This window comes from Hakea prostrata, chromosome 1 (assembly GCF_041222555.1).
Source record: "Hakea prostrata isolate BN-2017 chromosome 1, UWA_Hpros_2, whole genome shotgun sequence".
Classification (NCBI taxonomy): Eukaryota; Viridiplantae; Streptophyta; class Magnoliopsida; order Proteales; family Proteaceae; genus Hakea; species Hakea prostrata.
This window is the reverse complement of record NC_142600.1, coordinates 18,480,036-18,496,568: the sequence shown is the minus strand read 5'-3', so window position 1 is coordinate 18,496,568 and position 16,533 is coordinate 18,480,036. Positions and strand designations below refer to the sequence as shown.

The following is a 16,533-nucleotide window of genomic DNA, read 5'->3' as shown; positions in this document are numbered from 1 at the left end:
ATAACCTACTAATCCGGATCGAGTCAGAAACAAGCAACACGATCCATAGCTTTATTGGGTTACTTTAGGATTAGTGTCACAAGGCCCAGAATTCAGTAATAAAAAAAAAAGTTAAGTATTCTTGAGTGATTCCCCTAGCATCAACTTACTTTCATCATGTAAAGTGATGTGCTTCATTAACTTAATCATCGAAGATCAACCTGGTCGAGCACGTTCTTACAGGTAAATTCACTTGTATTGTCAATCGGGATTTTGGAGCAATAGTACAAAGTACAGTTTATCAAAAGGTAGAAACAGCAACCGAAAGATGGAAACGACGGTGGGTATGTTATATTATTTTGGCGGCTTACAGGTTAATTCACTTGTAGCCTGCTTTGGCAGCTATATTATATTATTTTGCTTATTATTTCTTGCTAGAATAGCGTTGATTTTTGCAACATAAATTGAAATGCTTTAGAAAACACTTTGGACACATTAACAAAAATTGGGCACGCTGGGTTGGAGGTTTGAGTGAAACAATTTTAGATAAAGGTATTCATATGGAATTTGGCTTCTCAAACATAAAAACCCTACTAAAACTCTCTCAAGTAGAACTCTTCCATTTGCTGCTTCATCAACTCCTAACGATCAGATTCCTTCGGTTCATCTTCTTTATCTTCAATGAACCTCTAGTCCCTATCTTTGCAAAATGGATCTGTTTGTCATCATCTCTATCTCCAGTTATCACAATAAACGCCTTCACGCCTTCCGGTACTATTTAGCAAGCTGTATCAAATGACTGAAAAATATATTCTTATTTCCGAAAACACTTCTGGTGTGGGTTATAAAGGTCCTAGTCCCCAGAAATAAAAACCTAACAAATCTTTTCCCAACTCAACCAAGGTCAACCAAAGAAAAAAACTCAACCAAGGTCTAATCAATGAATTTCGGGTGAACCCATGAATACGAAAACATATATATGGACTGAACCAATGGAATCCACCATTATGTATATCCTGCTCGATTTCAATTGAAAAGAGGTTCTAAAAGACGATCGAATCACGTCAATGAAGCTTCCACAATAAAATGGAAATCTGGAGTTCCAAAATAACAAATACTATCTATGTAGGTCTTCTACAGTTCTGTACAACTAAACGAAAAACTGGTATCTTCTCTCTCTCTCTCTCTTCCTCAATGCTTATCAGGGATTATAGATTTCTTAAGATGGGTAAGACGAAAGTAAATGGATAGGGATACAAGATGAGTTCTTCCAAACTCTAGAGTGCAACCTGAGCATCTCAATGGCCTTCTCCTTTGTTTTTTCACTACAGTTCACTTGAACCACCAAACACAACTTGGTAACAACCCCAACCTGCAACATCTCCTGAAGAACATTTGAAGTCGCAGAGCACCTCGAGATCGAAGAAAGTATTCTCACTCCCCTTTCACTGGCCATATGTGAAACCCTAAGTATCTTCTTGGATACCACAGCAATTCCAGCTCCGTGGTTCAACAGTTCAGCTCTACCTTCAGCACATCTACACAAGTGATCCAACACCACCAACACCATTTCACAAACCCTCCTCTGATCCTTCTTTGACTCAATAAGCATCTCTATCAGTACGGGAACTACACCTGCCTCCACTGCTTTAATCCTGTTTCGACCCCATGGACAGATATCCGCCATGATCTGTAATGCAGCCATGGATGCATGTTGTGAGATTTGATCTCGCAAAACGTTCACCATCTCTACGAAGTGTTCAACTCGCAAGCTCATCAAACAGACTGGATCGGCAAGCTCGAACATGGATTTCAGAAGGAATATAGCATACGCACGAGACTGGTAGGTTCCATGTTGCAAGACTCGCATCAGTGTTTCGACAAATTCACCACTATTTATATTGATGAGTTTCTTGATGCCAATTTCTGAAATCTGGAGATGATAAAGAATGTCAAGCGCTTCATCAATTGCTCTCCTACTCGTGCTTTCATCATCATCATCTTTAGCCAGAGAGTTTGAGGACTCATTGGTTAAGATTGAAGCCAAGAACTCAGTCACACCTGCAGATTCCAGACATCTCCGATTCCTTTCGCTTTCATTGGCAATGGATTTGAGACTTCGGAGACAACTCATCTGGTGTTGCTGGGATTTACCATCGTTTAGAAGCTTGACGATCTGGGTTTTGTCGGCAGGTGGCTTTGGGGTTGGGAATCGTTCGATCCCTCGGGAAGAATGGAGAGTACACCATGCTTGGATTAATCGCCGGAGAGTGTGGTTTGGAGTCAGATCTGCATCTGATAAGGGTTGTCTCGTCATTGGGCAAGAACTGTTTTTGCTGGAGAAGATCCATCTCTCTATGGATTCTCTCTCGTAAGTCATTCCGGAAGATACAATCACCGGATCCTTCATGATATCATGAGAGATTGGGCATAGAAAATGAGATGGGATATCAATGTTATCCATTATTGAACAGAATTTGAAGCTCAAAATGTTAAGAGATGAATGAAACCAGAAAGGAGGAGAGATGAGAGTCGTGTGAAGATCTGTTTGAGGAAATTTGAAAAGGTAAGACTCAGTTTTATATCAGAACAACGTAGGAGGATGAGAGATTCAAAATTGAGGAAGTCAAACGCGGAAATTCTCAGAGATGACAACTTGTGTTGCCTCGTTTTTTAATTAGTTAACCCCATTAATTTAAAAAGTCTTCTATTGCTCTCTTCGCTTTTGTTAGCGCGAAGCAAAGCAAAACTAAAAATAGTTAGTTAAACCCATTAATTTAAAAAGTCTTCTAAGTCAGATTCATATAATGGTGTATGAGGTTGTGTCGTTTGGAATCAAGTAGGGTCCTTGTCGGTGACCACTAAAAATCCATGCATTCAACGGATTGGCGGGCGTTCATCCTTTAGGCTTTAGTTGACCACCCCCTTTGATTTTCTCTCTCTAAAACCACAGTGAAACTCGCTTTCTCTCTAGCTCGTCTTCATTTTTCTAGGCTTTTTTGCATTATTCTATTTTTCTACGTGGATTATTCCAACTGTCCTTGGCCTATTGTGTAAAGGCGCATCCCTATCCTTTGCACCCGGGGTCGGGGTCGGGGGTCGCGGGTCGCGGTGCACGGTGCACGGTGCACTCAACTGTTTCTCTAACACCCATTTGCGAGTCTATGTCAGATGAACTGTGTGAGAGGAAAAAGTTAGGTGCACCATGCACCCTAGTGGAGGAAATCCAAATTTGTCTACATTTTTGATTTCTAATGACATTTAATTGATCATATAGGGAAGGTTTAGGAGAGACATTTTGATGCATGAGGAGACTTGGAAGTCTTCTATCTTGGAGGATAAAAGATTGTGATCCTTGACATTTCTTATTCATATACTTAAGATATTTATTTATAATCTATTTTGTCAAACTTCAAAAGTGGATTTTCTTTCTAGATGTGTGGCAAAGAGGAAGCACAATGCTCTACCTCATAAGGAAAAAAAATCCAAACTCACGTAAACATCAATTGTGCATGAATCATGTAATGAAGTTAACATGGATTTGGACACCCAAATAATGACCTAAACAGCCTCACCATTGTACCAGTCCCAAACCAACTTTAATTGACGTACGTCAGGCCTCATGCTTCTTTTTACTTCTTCATCGACATTGGTAGTTTAGAAATTGCTTTAATTAAATGGTTTGTTCAACTGACCATTTTATAGTTGGAATACAAACAATTTTTTTTTTTGAGTAACATATTGGAATGAAAACATTTTATAGGTGGAATAAAAATAATTAAGGAATTGAAAATTCACAAGATTAGCTTATTACATAAATGAAGGTGTAAAATATTGTTCTTGACTTTTATTTAAAAAAATATTGTTTTTGACATTTATTTAAAAATATTGTTTTTGATGTTTATTTAAAAAATATTATTTTTGACCATCAAAAGGTTGTTTAGTTGGCAATATCCAACAGCTTCTAGTGAAGAGATTATGAGTTCAACTCACCTTTGTCAAAGATCTTATAATAAGGATTCTCTAGAAAAGGTTCAGCTTTATAAGTGGTCTTGACTCAATAGCTTATATAATTAATGGGTCTAAAGTCTAAACATGGTATGAAACCAGCCAATGCAATGTGAAATGATATGATGCTTTAGATAAATATATGAATAAACTCTTAGGGATGGTTCAGTTGATAAAAAAAATCAACACCTCTAAATAGGAAGTCAAAGATTGAATCCCTTTGGGGCCAGGGACAAAGCCTCATCTTAAATTATGTAATACCTTGATGGGTAATATATAAAGGGGTTTTATTTTATTCATGACAGTTTGGCCGAGTGGTCTAAGGCGCCAGATTTAGGCTCTGGTCCGAAAGGGCGTGGGTTCAAATCCCACAGCTGTCAAAATTTTAATTATCCCTCGCAAAAACATTTTGTTAGGCCATGTTTGATAAAACTTGTTTTTAGATGTAGAAAATTTGAAAATTATAATAAAATTTACAAAATTTTCCATTGTTATCAAGGTACGTGTTTTGCAACTTGTTTTGCAACTTGTCAAAACGGTAGAAATCTCGTTGAAATTTCCTCAAATTCGTTTCCCAAATTTCCATAATTAAATATTTAAATCCTAACTCCTATTATCTCACACACCCACTTACTTTCAAAATTCAATTTTCAAAAGTTTCCATTAATTCCCCCATCTTGTCAGCTGTCAGCCATGCAACCCAACTCCTATTTATCACATGCAACCCAATTCCTATTTACCACACACGCAACCCAATTCCTTCTCTCTTCAAGCTTATCCCACACATGCAACCCTCCCTTTCTTCCCTCTTCAAACTTCACTGTGATTTAGGGTTTAAATCTAGCGTGGCTGTTCGACGGAATTCCAGAGCAACTCAAGAAGGCGAAGAAGGTCTCTGCACGGAAAGAGTGAAAAATAATCCGTATCAAGGCATACTACTGTGTTGAAAGTTGAAACTCTTGTTTTCACTCTTGCTTCGTCTCTGTTCCTGCTTGACAGTTGGATTTTTTTGTTTTCTTGAATTGTAGGGTTTCAAATGGAAGAGTATCGTTGGTTCACGATTTTCCGGTGATATTGTTGAAATTTTGACAGATCGGCTATAAAATAGCGAGATAAAGCCGAGATATTGGCGAAATCTTGCATTCTCGAGTTTTGGTGGCCATTTAGGTTCGCCATCTACCGAAATTCAGCGAAATTTCGCCAAATTTTGTCGATAAGTTGTACCTTGATTGTTATGTTTAGACTTCCAAATTTCATAAATACCCTTTCTAAAACTGCTAACTTAAATCCAACCCACATCTAGTTTTGCTTTGAGAAACAGACGCAACTATTAAAGTATTTCTCGAAGCAAAATTTTTCATAAATTTCAATTTATGTTGCAAAAATCATGAGAAACAAAATGGTATTATCAAACAATTTTTGGCCAATTTATCTGCTTCTCGAAGCAAGAAACACCAAAAATTGTTTTTCGGTGAATTATCAAACGAGTCTTATCTTGAGAACTTGTTAGGCTTCTTTAGAAAATATTAAGAATATTGTAGACAATATAGAAGCAAAAGTATCAAGATTATTCTAGGCAACATAAAAGTGTAGAGAAAAGCAAGCTTTTCCTTGGCAGGATGGCTCAATAGAGAAAGCGAAAAATCGTAGAGTTGTTGAGCATGCCTATCACTCCTTTTACTACCAAATATCTAGGTGTGGAAGTCTTTAGGGAAGGATGACTTGATCAAGAATGCTGCCAATGGATAGACAAAATAAAGAATAGCTTGCTAGGTTGGAAAAGCTAGCTTTTTTTCTCGGGCTAGTAGAGTTATGTTAGTAAAATCAGTAATCTCTAGTATCCTTATCCATACGTTTGCTATTTATTGGTGGCCCTAAATAATTATTAAACGAGCAAAAGTATGGATGAGAAATTTTATTTGGACTGGAACATTGAATCAGTCAAGAAGATAACAATAAAGTGCACTACAAGAAAAAGTAGAATTAGTGGCGTTTAATTAGTGAAGGTTATCTGTGTTGTTTGGAGAAATGGCAAGTATTACAACCAGTAGAATTAAAAGATAAACAAGGATTTAAAGATCTTAAAATCCGATCAGAATGGTGACCATATGCCAATGCCAGAGTTGAGATTTATCATGATTACTTATAGAAGTCAAGGTGCTACTTTAGGATTTAACAGATAGAGTCCGTTCTGCAGTCTACCTTCACCAATCATTGTCCCTGTTAAACTGTCTTGGAACACTACTTTGTCTTTTGAAAAGATCATATTACAATTTAAACTCTGAGTAATTTTATTAATTGATAGCAAATTCACAGATAATGATGGCACAAATAATGTATCAGTCTTGGTTGAAAATAGGTTCAATTTCCCTTGACCTTGAATTAGGACAGTAGTATCATTAGCAACAGTAATAGGATGATAATATTGTGACTTATCAGTGCTCAAATCAAATAAAAGATGGGTAGATCGACACATATTGTCAGTTGCACCTGAATCCACTATAAATGAGTTTTGAAAGTAGAGAGGGCAAGAGTAGTACCATGAGACTGAATGAAGTTCTGCAATAAATATGTAACTTTTCCAAGAGAGTGTTGTATTGCTAAAGAACTTGCCATGGGAAAATCAACCTAAAAAATCTGACCGTTGGTCTCCATATGAACCCACAATATCAAATACCAACGGAGCAAAATCACCTCAATCTGTTACTTCTACTAAGTTTGAAATGACCAAAAACTTTAAGACCATAACCCCGTACAAAATACATTCACACAAAATCTTGTAGAAATAACTTGTACGTAACCAATTCGATAACAAAAACAGAAAAATATATTCCTTTATTTTTGTCTTTTTCTCCAAACGGAACTTTTATTTATTTATTTTTTTCCCTTAAAATTTTCAATGTAATCATCACACAAAAAGTAGGGAAATTAAAAGAAAAAAATTTCAAGCTACTCCATTGTCACCGCCTACTCTTTTTTGGGTAACCTTGCAATCCAAACTTTTTTTTGTTCCAACAACCTTGATCCAAACTCGGATCACTCTACAAATCCTTTTTTTCTTGTTTTTTCACCGATCAAGCACGCAAAAAAAAAAAAAGAGATAAAAAAATCTTTTAAGATTCTAGATCTAGAATCGTACATTTGACCAATCAGTCGAATCATTCCCTGTTCTCCTTTCTAGATCTTCGCATACTTCTGACGATGATCCATCAAACCTTATTCTGATATCATATTAAATTTATCATAAACATTTACACATAAGAACCCAATAATTAACATGATTCGACATTCCATGTGAACCCTACATCCATGGCAAGAAAACCACAATTAACGTATTTCCGGGGTGAGGTTTCATTATCTTTAAATAGAAAAAAATAAGAATTCTACAAGAAGTTAGATTATAATATGACTCCCCCTCTCTGCTAGTCTCCTTATAGAATTGGAAGACTAGCAAATTACATTCATACTTCAAATACTGACCTAAACAACCTCAACGTTATGCCATCAAAACTAGCTCTAATTGATGCATGTCAGGCCTTATGCTTCTCTTTTTTCTTTTTTTTTTGGTTTGCCAACCCCGGTTTATAAACCGATGGTTCGACCTGCGCTGTGGTTGGTGAGCCTCCCAGCGGGGATTTTTTTGCATCCACAAAGTTTCAATACCGGAACCTTGCTTAAGCGAACCAAGCTGCTTACCACTTGGACCAACCCCGTTGGTCCTTATGCTTCTCTTTACTTCTTTATCATCGTTGGCAGTTTAGAAATTGTTTTAATTAGATGGTTGTTCAACTGACCATTTTATAGTTGGAATACAAACAATTTTTTTTTAGGTAATATATTGGAATAAAAATAATTGAGGATTTGAGAACTCACAAGATTAGCTTATTACATAAATGAATTTAAAAAATATTATTTTTGACCATCAAAAAATTGTTTAGTTGGCAATATCCAATGACTTCTAGTGAAGAGATCATGAGTTCAACTCACATTTGTCAAAGATCTTATAATAATGATTCTCCATCGTTAGGTGGTCTTGACTCAACAACTTATATAATTAATGGGTTTAAAGTCTAAACATGGTATGAAACTAGCCAATGCAATGTGAAATGATATGATGCTTTAGATAAATATATGAATAAACTTTGAGGGTGGTTCAGTTGGTAATAAAATCAACACCTCCAAATTGGAGGTCAGAGATTAAATCCCCTTGGGGCCAGGGACAAAGCCTCATCTTATATTTGTAATATCCTCATGCCTAATACGTAAAGGGGTTTCAATTTATTCATGACAGTTTGGCCGAGTGGTCTAAGGCGCCAGATTTAGGCTCTAGTCCGAAAGGGCGTGGGTTCAAATCCCACAGCTGTCAAAAATTTTAATTATCGTATGGTCCAAAATGTTTTTTCCTCACCCATGTTTTTGCATCTTGAACACCAAATACAGTTTTGAGTGTTTTTTAAGCAAAAACACTTTTTAAACACTTTTTAGGTGTTTGATAGAACTTACTTTTGGAAGTAGAAAATTTGAAAATTATATTAAAATTTACAAAAATTGTCATTGTTATTGTTTAGACTTTCAAATTTCATAAATACCCCTTCTAAAACAATTCCTTTAAATCCAACCAGCACCTAGTTTTGCTTCGAGAAACAGAGGCAACAACTATGACAATGTTTCTCGAAACAAAACTTTTCATAAATTTCAATTTATATTGCAAAAATCATGCAAAACAATCAGTATTATTAAATGATTTTCAGCCAATTTTTCTACTTCTTGAAGCAAGAAACACCATAAATTTTTTTTGGTGAATTATCAAATGAGTCCTATGTTGAAAACTTGTTAGGCTTCTTCAAAAAATATTAACAATATTCTAGACAACATAGAAGTAAAAGTATCAAGATTATTAATTCTAGACAACATAAAAGTTTAGAGAAAAGCATGCTTTTCCTTGGCAGGATGGCTCAACAAAGAAAGCAAAAAATCGTAGAGTTGTTGAGCATGCCTATCACTCCTTTTACTACCAAATATCTAGGTGTGGAAGCCTTCAAGGAAGGGTGACTTGATCAAGAATGCTGCCAGTGGTTGGACAAAATAAAGAATAGATTTTTTTCACAGGTTGGTAGAGTGGAGTTTGTAAAATCAGTGATCTCTGGTATTCATATCCATACGTTTGTTATTTATTGTGGCGGAGATATGGCGGTTAGGAAGACTTACTTATGCCGCCCCATGAGCCATGCATGACTAGAAAATTCAGCTACTTCAGCCCGAAACCTAAGATGATAAGATTATGTTGAAAGCATGCAGTTGCATCTCTCAATCTCAATTACATGTCAACCCTACCTTTCTCTCTGCTCATCTCCAGCGATCAACAACAACTATAAAAGGTTGACTAACCTATCAAAACCCACTACTGCGTTAATTACAGTGTCTGACTACTTCAACCCCTACATGCATGTATATATTACATACAGGGCTCTATCCATGGTTGACTCTAGGCATGTTGTTGGGTCAGAACTCAATTCCTAAATGATAACCTTAACCTACTAATCCGGATCGAGTCAGAAACAAGCAACCATAGCTTTATTGGGTTACTTTAGGATTAGTGTCACAAGGCCCAGAATTCAGTAATAAAAACAGGTAAGAATTCTTGAGTGATTCCCCAAACATCAATTTACTTTGATCATCTAAATGGTGTGCTTTACTAATTTAATCCCCTTTTCTCCCCCCCCTCCGCTTTTTTTTTGTATCCTTGTTCGTCAAGCGGGATTTTGGAGCAAAGTCAAAGTACAGTTATCAAAAGGTGAAACGCAACCCGATGGAACAACGGTGGGTATGTGAAAGGCGTTGTTACTCGACCAACCTGGTCAAGCACATTTTTACAGGTTAATTCACTTGAGCTGTCAACCAGGATTTTGCAGCAATGAAAGATGAAAATGACGGTGGGTGGGTGGCCACCATTTTTGGAAACCAAAAGCCTGCTTTGGCGGCTATATTATATTATTTTGCTTCTTAATTTATGTTTTATTTTCTAATTAATCTGCAACATGCAGATCTATGTAATTGCTACCGGTTGCAACATCATATGAACGTAAGAACATATTATCAAACATGCCGATTTATTCTTGATTATTCCTTAGCTCTATATCGTTAATCCCATGCTTCTTTCGAATCATCCTGGATTTTTCTTTTTCCAATAGGAGATCGGAATTGGATTAAGAATAGAGAATAAAATGCATCAATTAATCACTTATATTATACACTTGACAAAATAAGACACAGCATGGACAATAACATAAACGTTGAATCATCCTAGATTGTTTAATCTTCCTATTAGTTAACCTAGATTGTTTGTCCACAATTATGTATATCGTACTCGATTTCAACTATTGAAAAGACGTTCTAAAAGACGATCAAATCACGTCAATGAAGCTTCCACAATAAAACGGAAGTCTGGAGTTACACAATAACAGATACTTTCCATGTAGATCCTTTACAGTTCTGTACAACAAAACGAAAAACTACTATCTTCTCTCTCTCTCTCTCTCTCTCTCAATGCTTAGCAGGGATTATGGATTTCTTAAGATGGATAGGATGAGAGTAAATGGATAGGGACACAAGATGAGTTCTTCCAAACTCTAGAGTGCAACCTGAGCATCTCCATGGCCTTCTCCTTTGTTTTTTCACTACAGTTCACTTGAACCACCAAACACAACTTGGTAACAACCCCAACCTGCAACATCTCCTGAAGAACATTTGAAGTCACAGAGCACCTCGAGATCGAAGAAAGTATTCTCACTCCCCTTTCACTGGCCATATGTGAAACCCTAAGTATCTTCTTGGATACCACAGCAATTCCAGCTCCGTGGCTCAACAGTTCAGCTCTACCTTCAGCACATCTACACAAGTGATCCAACACCACCAACACCATTTCACAAACCCTCCTCTGATCCTTCTTTGACTCAATAAGCATCTCTATCAGTACCGGAACTACACCTGCCTCCACTGCTTTAATCCTATTTCGGCCCCATGGACAGATCCCCGCCATGATCTGTAATGCAGCCATGGATGCATGTTGTGAGATTTGATCACGCAAAACGTTCACCATCTCTACGAAGTGTTCAACTCGCAAGCTCATCAAACAGACTGGATCGGCAAGCTCGAACATGGATTTCAGAAGGAATATAGCATACGCACGAGACTGGTAGGTTCCATGTTGCAAGACTCGCATCAGTGTTTCGACGAATTCACCATTATTTATATTGATGAGTTTCTTGATGCCAATTTCTGAAATCTGGAGATGATAAAGAATGTCAAGCGCTTCATCAATTACTCTCCTACTCGTGCTTTCAACATCATCATCTTTAGCCAGAGAGTTTGAGGACTCATTGGTTACGATTGAAGCCAAGAAATCAGTCACACCTGCAGATTCCAGACATCTCCGATTCCTTTCGCTTTCATTGGAAATTGATTTGAGACTTCGGAGACAACTCATCTGGTGTTGCTGGGATTTACCATCGTTTAGAAGTTTGACGATCTGGGCTTTGTCGGCAGGTGGCTTTGGGGTTGGGAATCGTTCGATTCCTTGGGAAGAATGGAGAGTACACCATGCTTGGATTAATCGCCGGAGAGTGTGGTTTGGAGTCAGATCTGTATCTGATAAGGGTTGTCTCGTCATTGGGCAAGAACTGTTTTTGCTGGAGAAGATCCATCTCTCTATGGATTCTCTCTCGTAAGTCATTCCGGAAGACACAATCACCGGATCCTTCATGATATCATGAGAGATTGGGCATAGAAAATGAGATGGGATATCAATGTTATCCATTATTGAACAGAATTTGAAGCTCAAAATGTTAAGAGATGAATGAAACCAGAATGAGAGGAAACCCAGAAAGGAGGAGAGATGAGAGTCGTGTGAAGATCTGTTTGAGGAAATTTGAAAAGGTAAGACTCAGTTTTATACCAGAGCAACGTAGGAGTGTGAGAGATTCAAAATTGAGGAAGTCAAACGCGGAAAATACTCAGAGATGACAACTTGTGTTGCCTCGTTTTTTTAATTAGTTAACCCCATTAAATTAAAAAGTCTCTTCTATTGTTCTATCTTTGCTTTTGTTGGCACGAGCCGCACGAAGCAAAGCAAAACTAAAATAATTAGTTAACCCCATTAATTTAAAAAGTCTTCTAAGTCAGATTCATTTAATGGTGTATGAGGTTCTGTCGTTTGGAATCAAGTAGGTTCTGTCGGTGACAACGAAAATCCACTGCATTCAACGGATTGGCGGCGATCATCCTTTAGGCTTTAGTTGACCAGCCCCTTTGACTTTCTCTCTCTAAAACCACAGTGAAACTCGCTTTCTCTCTAGCTCATCTTCATTTTTCTAGGCTTTTCTGCATTATTTTATTTTTCCACGTGGATTATTCTAACTGTCCTTCGCCTATGGTGTAAAGGCGCATCCCGATCCTTTGCACTCGGGGTGCACAGTGCACTCAACTGTTTTTCTCACACCCATTTGCGGGTTTGTGTCAGATGAACTATGTGAGAGGAAAAAGTTAGGTACACCATGCACCCAAGTGGAGGAAATCCAAATTCTTCTACATGTTTGATTTCTAATGACATTTAATTGATCATATAGGGAAGGTTTAGGAGAGACGATCGTGATGCATGAGGAGAGTTGGAAGTCTTCTATCTTGGAGTATAAAAGATTTTGATCTTTGACATTTCTTATTCATATACTTAAAGAGATTTATTTATAATCTATTTTGTCAAACCTCAAAAGTGGATTTTTTGTCTAGGTATGTGGCAAAGAGGAAGCACAATTCTCTACCTCATAAGGAAAAAATCGAAACTCACATAAACATCAATCGTGCATGAATCATGTAATGAAGTTAACATGGATTTGGACACCCAAATAATGACCTAAAGAGTCTCACCATTGTACAAGTCGTAAACCAGCTCTAATTGATGTACGTTAGGCCTCATGCTTCTTTTTACTTCTTCATGGACATTGGTAGTTTAGAAATTGTTTTAATTAGATGGTTTTGTTCAACAGAACATTTTAAATTTGGAATACAAACAAATTATTTTTTCAGTAACATATTGGAATAAAAACATTTTATAATTGGAATAAAACTAATTAACGATTTGACAGTTCACAAGATTAGCTTATTACATAAATGAAAGTGTAAAATATTGTTCTTGACTTTTATTTTTAAAAAAATATTGTTTTTGACAGTTTATTTAAAAAATATTATTTTTGACCATCAAAAGGTTGTTTAGTTGGCAATATCTAATGGCTTCTAGTGAAGAGATTATGAGTTCAACTCACCTTTGTCAAAGATCTTATAATAATGATTCTCTATCGTTAGAAAAGGTTCAGCTTATAAGTGGTCTTGACTCAATAGCTTATATAATTAATGGGTCTAAAGTCTAAACATGGTATGAAACCAGCCAATGCAATGTGAAATGATATGATGCTTTAGATAAATATATGAATAAACTCTTAGGGATGGTTCATTTGATAAAAAAAATCAACACCTCTAAATAGGAGGTCAAAGATTGAATCCCTTTGGGGTCAGGGACAAAGCCTCATCTTAAATTATGTAATACCTTGATGGCTAATATATAAATGGGTTTTATTTTATTCATGACAGTTTGGCCGAGTGGTCTAAGGCGCCAGATTTAGGCTCTGGTCCGAAAGGGCGTGGGTTCAAATCCCACAGCTGTCACAATCTTTAATTATCGTGTAGTCAAAAATGTTTTTTCCGCATCCAGAACACTAAAAACAATTTTGAGAGTTTTTGAAGCAAAAACATTTTTTTAGGCCGTGTTTGATAAAACTTGCTTTTAGAAGTAGAAAATTTGAAAATTATAATAAAATTTACAAAATTTTCCATTGTTATCAAGGTACGAAATTTAGCTAAGATTTCGTGTTTCGCAACTTGCCGAAACTAGCAACTCGGTGAAATCTCGCCGAGATTTCCTCAAATTCGTTTCCCAAATTTCCATAATTAAATATTTAAATCCTAATTCTTATTATCTCATGCACCCACTTACTTTCAAAATTCAATTTTCAAAAGTTTCCAATAATTTCCCATCTTGTCCGTTGTCAGTCATGCAACCCAACTCCTATTTATCATATGCAACCCAATTCCTATTTACCACACACGCAACCCAATTCCTTCTCTCTTCAACCTTATCCCACACATGCAACCCTCCCTTTCTTCCCTCTTCAAACTTCACTATGATTTAGGGTTTCAATCTAGCATGGATGTTCGACGGAATTCCAGAGCAACTCTAGAAGGCGAAGAAGGTCTCTGTACAGAAAGAGCGAAAAATAATCCGTATCAAAGCATACAACTATGTTGAAAGTTGAAACTCTTGTTTTCACTCTTGCTTCGTCTCTGTTCCTGCTTGACGGTTGGTCCTATTATCTCACACACCCACCTCCTTTCAAAATTCAAAAGTTTCCATTAATTCTCCATCTTGTCAGCTGTCAATCATGCAACCCAACTCTTATTTATCACATGCAACCCAATTCCTATTTACCACACACACAACACAATTCCTTATCTCTTCAAGCTTATCCCACACACACAACCCTCCCTTTCTTTGCTCTTCAAACTTCACTGCGGTTTAGGGTTTCAATCTAGCATGGATGTTCGATGGAATTCCAAAGCAACTCAAGAAGGCGAAGAAGGTCTCTGCACGGAAAGAGCAAAAAATAATCCGTATCAAGGCATACTGTTGTGTTGAGAGTTGAAACTCTTGTTTTCACTCTTGCTTCGTCTTTGTTCCTGCTTGATGGTTGGATTTTTTTTGTTTTTTTGAATTGTAGGGTTGCAAACGGAAGAGTATCGCTGGTTTATGATTTTCCGGTGATATTGTTGAAATTTCGAAAGATCGGCAATAAAATAGCGAGATATCGCCAATATATAGGCAAAATCTTGCATTCTCGAGTTTCGGCGGCCATTTCGGTTTGCCATCTACCGAAATTCGGCGAAATTTCGCCGATAAGTTGTACCTTGATTGTTATGTTTAAACTTTCAAATTTCATAAATATCCTTTCTAAAACTATTCACTTAAATCCAACCCACACCTAGTTTTGCTTCGAGAAACAGACGCAACAACTATGAAAGTATTTCTCGAAGCAAAATTTTTCATAAATTTCAATTTATGTTGCAAAAATCATGCAAAACAAAACGGTATTATCAAACAAATTTTGACCAATTTATTTGCTTCTCGAAGCAAGAAACACCAGAAATTGTTTTTGGGTGAACTATCAAACAAGTCCTATCTTGAAAACTTGTTAGGCTTCTTAAAAAATATTAAGAATATTGTAGACAACATAGAAGCAAAAGTATCAAGATTATTCTAGGCAACATAAAAGTGTAGAGAAAAACAAGCTTTTCCTTGGCAGGATGGCTCAATAGAGAAAGCGAAAAATCGTAGAGTTGTTGAGCATGCCTATCACTCCTTTAACCACCAAATATCTAGGTGTGGAAGTCTTTAGGGAAGGGTGACTTGATCAAGAATGCTGCCAATGGATGGACAAAATAAAGAATAGCTTGCTAGGTTGGAAAAGCTAGCTTTTTTTCTCAGGCTAGTAGAGTGACGTTAGTAAAATCAGTAACTCTAGTATCCCCATCCATACGTTTGCTATTTATTGGTGGCCCTAAACAATTATTAAACGAGCAAAAGTATGGATGAGAAATTTTATTTGGACTGGAACATTGAATCAGTCAAGAAGATAACAATAAAGTGGGAAAATTTTTGTAAACCAAAAGGAGAAGGGGGCCTAGCTAGGGATTCATAGGCTTTGTGATATGAATTTTGCTTGCCTGTGTAGTTTAGCATAAACAATCAAGTATAATGATTCAAAATTTGCAAAGTTCCTGAGAGATTGGTGGATTTGGTAGAGGTGCTGAAAAATTATGTTATATATTATGCTATTCTTTTGGGGTTGAGGAAGTTACAGAATTTTGCTAGGGATAGGGCAAGTTGGCCGTTGGGAATGGGAAGAAGATAAAATTTTGGAATAATCAGTGGCTAGGAAAATTCTCTATTGTTTGTCATCTAGGCTTGGACTAGAACACCTGCAGATTGTTAAAATTGAAAGTAGAGCAGTGCATGGTTGAGGGGAAGTGGGTGTTATATAAGGAGTAAACTCAAAAGCACCAAAAAAATTTGAGCTAATGCATAACATGTCTATTTCGGGCTTCTGCACACCATAATGTTTTCCATTGGGTTGGGAGTGTTAATGGATGTTTTTCGATAAAATCTGCTTGAGAATCACGTAGACAGCAGCAGTTGATTTTGGGTTGGGCGAAAACTCCATGGAGGACACCCCTGTTGCCTCGATAGCAGCTTGTTTGTTGGAGAATGATGCATAGAAAAATCCCTATAGATAAGGAAGTTCAGCATGGAAGGATCTCTCTTGCTTCTTGCTGTGATCTTTGCTTTCATGCAAACAAAAAATTTACAGCACTATTTGTTTTGTTGTCCATTTGCACAATCATGTGGGGAGAACTTGGCTTTAAAATTTTGGGTTGGTATGG

The 16,533-nt window shown here is 36.8% G+C and overlaps 3 non-coding genes and 2 pseudogenes across 3 annotated transcripts; 3 read left to right on the top strand and 2 right to left on the bottom strand.

The window, feature by feature from the left end:
* Nucleotides 1–822: 822 nt before the first annotated feature.
* LOC149028037 (E3 ubiquitin-protein ligase PUB23 pseudogene) lies at nucleotides 823–2,510 on the bottom strand (annotated as a pseudogene).
* A 1,777-nt stretch (nucleotides 2,511–4,287) lies between these two features.
* On the top strand, nucleotides 4,288–4,367 carry TRNAL-UAG (transfer RNA leucine (anticodon UAG)). The gene has a single exon. It is a non-coding gene; the product is annotated as a tRNA-Leu (tRNA).
* Nucleotides 4,368–8,273: 3,906 nt separating this feature from the next.
* On the top strand, nucleotides 8,274–8,353 carry TRNAL-UAG (transfer RNA leucine (anticodon UAG)). Its single transcript has one exon. It is a non-coding gene; the product is annotated as a tRNA-Leu (tRNA).
* Nucleotides 8,354–10,016: 1,663 nt separating this feature from the next.
* On the bottom strand, nucleotides 10,017–11,892 carry LOC149028034 (E3 ubiquitin-protein ligase PUB22 pseudogene; annotated as a pseudogene).
* Nucleotides 11,893–13,624: 1,732 nt separating this feature from the next.
* Nucleotides 13,625–13,704, top strand: TRNAL-UAG (transfer RNA leucine (anticodon UAG)). Its single transcript has one exon. It is a non-coding gene; the product is annotated as a tRNA-Leu (tRNA).
* Nucleotides 13,705–16,533: the final 2,829 nt, after the last annotated feature.